We start from the raw sequence: 3,289 nt of genomic DNA, 5'->3' as shown, positions 1-3,289 counted from the left end.
AGGATCCGACAGTTGGATCATCGTATAAATGTGAAAAGATGATTCAAAAAGCGATCCATGAGGATCTGACCGTTGGATCTTCGTATAATTTTGAGAGGATGATTCAAAAGGTGATCCATGAGGATTCAACTGTTGGATCTTCGTATAATTTTGAGAGGATAATCGTAAGGGCCATCCGTAGGGATCTGACTGTTGGATCATCGTATAATTGTGAAAAAATGATTCAAAAGGCAATCCATGAGGATCCGACCGTTGGATCTTCGTATAATTTTGAGAGGATGATCCTAAGGGCAATCCATGAGGATACAACCGTTGGATCATAGTATAATTCTGAAAAGATGATTCAAAAGACGATCCGTGAGGATCCGACTGTTGGATCATCGTATAATTTTGTGAGGATGATTCTAAAGGCGATCTAGGACGCTCCAACAGTTCGATCTTCATATAATTTTGCGAGGATAATCTTAAGGGCAATTCGTGAGGATCCGACCATTGGATCATCGTAGAATTGTGAAAAGTCGATTCAAAAGGTGATCTGTGAGGATGGTTCATTTACGAACCGAATTTTATTATTTTACATTTAATCGTCAAGTTGTAAAAATTGTTTTACGGAAATAAATATTTGTTTTAAACGTATTGCTTCCTCGTGACTAAACCAACAATTTATTTCTTAAACACTATCTCAAGTATTTGAAATACTCAATCGACCAAAACAATGATGAAAATAAAAAGAAAAAAATTATTTTTTTGTCAGAAAAGGAAAGGAAAAAAAACTGAAAAGATAGAAAATAGAAAATTTCAAAATCGAAAAATAAAAAACTCATCTAGAGAAAATGACTAATGCAGGGTCGTGGGCGGGGCAGGGAATCCCCCATTTGAAAATATTCCTAGATGGGGAATGGGGGCGCTTAAATAGTGAGTATTTAAAAAAAAAAATCACAGCCTTTAATAGGCTAAAGGCCTTACATTTAAGAAAAAAAAATACTTCCCATATTGAAAACGGGTAAATAGGTGGGTATGAGTTTACCCGTTTATAAATGGGTTGGCTAAATACCATACCTGCAAATTATTTAATATACCCACAAATTATTTGATGGGTATTACCCACAAACTATCATTTGGTGGGTATTACTCAATGGGTATAAATGTCAACTCTAGCCGCAACACATGGATTCAAATTCGCTTCTGCAACACAAGCAGCCTACAGTGAAGGTTCTTCCTTTCCTATATGTTTGCCTTTACTCTTTGTTATGGCAATGGACACACAAAACAACCGAGTCTTTGGACTGATGTGGAGTACCTTGAATTATTGCTCTCCCTTGGTCCCTTGGTCCCTCGGCCCCTCGGCCATGTTCCTGATTAAAGCCACGTGTAATTAGAAATAGCTAGTGGTAGAGAGAACTTTAGACCGTTTTCGATCAAATGCATTATTGCTCTTTCACTTGATTACTCATCGTTGCGATGGACAAGAAAGTTAAGTATTAATTAGATCAAAAGGATTAATGTTATATGTCGCAATACTCGGTTGACTACTTTCGTCTTCCTTAAGGCCTTGTTTGGTATGCAGAATTGAAAACTCAGGAAAAGAAAATCATTCATTTGTTTGGTAACCACAAACTCTGGAAATACTTTCCTGACAGAAAAGAAAGTAGGGGGAAATCATTTCACTCAGACCCCATGTGATTGATTTTCCCTTCATATTTCCCAGCATTTATTACAAAAGTTTTAGACAACAACACCTTCTCTTGCATAAAAAATTGGTGTGCTTTTGAATTTTTATGATATTGTTTTTATTTTAAAATACAAGGGTATTGTTGAAGGAAAATCAGTTTTGTGTGTGCCTAATCAAACTAGGAGTAGTAATAGGAGAGAAAGTTCTAGAATTCCTATTCATACTCGGATTAGTGTTCCTTGTAACATTAGAACATGTACTTTGTAATCCTTATATATAGGGCTCCTATTCTCAATAATATGATTTACAATTCTCTATTCAATCTCTCTCAAATTCTCTCATACTTAAATACGTTATCAGCACGAGTTCTCACCACAAAACAAAAACCAAAAACCCGAAAGTTCTTCTCACCAAAATCTACCACAAGCACTTGCCTGCAGCTTCTACCTACCTGCGTGCCTGCTGCCCCCGCAGTCCCTTGCCCGAGCAAGCCGAGCCATTCCCTGCAGCACACCCCAAGCGCGCTCCGCTCTACACGTCCCTGCGCCCCGTGCTGCCCACCTGCGCACCCGAGCGCCTGCAGCCCTGCATCGCTGCTCCTGCAACATCACCGCAGTGCCTACTTCGTCTCCGCTGCCCCTACAGCTCCGCGTTCCAGCCATCTGCCACGACCAGGATTGCAAACTGGTTGCAATCCCAGCTTAGGATTGAACAACCACTGCAATCCTAGCTTAGGATCGAATGACACCTGCAATCACGAACCCGGATTGAAGCAGTATTTTCAATCCCGACTTAGTATCAACAATCGTCCAAGCTTCATAAATTCAAGAATCAAAGTTTCAAGCCTCAATGAACCAAGTACGTATTTACATTAAAGTTACCGCTTTTGAAATTTAATTTCCTTCTTCTTTTCTTCGGAGACTTGCAACCTCCCTTCTTATACATCCCACCTTTCTTATAACGTGGGTTCGATTTTTGAAAAGCGGAACCGTGGGGATTCACGCTATTAACGAACTAAGAGCGTTCTAAAGACTTCGGACTAAGAGCGTCCGTAAGCATCGATTTATAACCATATAAACATCATTGTTTCGGTCTAATCCAATCATTCTTGGAAATTGATTTTTTGGTAGCATAGCTCGGAAATCTTATTTATATTAGTTTTCGTGGAAGCATTGACTCCGAAACTAACTTGTTCTTGTTTCATCTTTCAGGATGTCAAACACGAACAAACTCGATTTTGTTCCATTAGATTATGCAGGCAAAAGGTACTTAATTTGGGTCATAGATGTCGAGATCCACCTTATTGCCCATGATTTATTGCATACTATCCAAGAGCTTTGTCCAATAGAAACAACTCCAAACCCTCAAACTGAGAAAGATAATTCCAGGGCACATGCCTTCATAAAACGTCACATGGATAGTGACCTCCAGTTTGAGTTCATAAATGAGGATAGCGCTATAAAGCTTTGGCAAGCGCTTCGCAAACGATGTGACAATGTTCGTGACTCTATCCTTCCGAATACAGAAGCAGAATGGAAAGATCTTCGCTTCTCTGAATTTGACACAGTCATGCAATTTTATTCGGAAGCCCTCCGCATCAGAGCAATGACGCGTCTC

The sequence above is a fragment of the Rosa chinensis genome, chromosome 7 (genome assembly GCF_002994745.2).
Source record: "Rosa chinensis cultivar Old Blush chromosome 7, RchiOBHm-V2, whole genome shotgun sequence".
Classification (NCBI taxonomy): Eukaryota; Viridiplantae; Streptophyta; class Magnoliopsida; order Rosales; family Rosaceae; genus Rosa; species Rosa chinensis.
The sequence above is the reverse complement of the archived record's forward strand: the minus strand, read 5'-3'. Positions refer to the sequence as shown.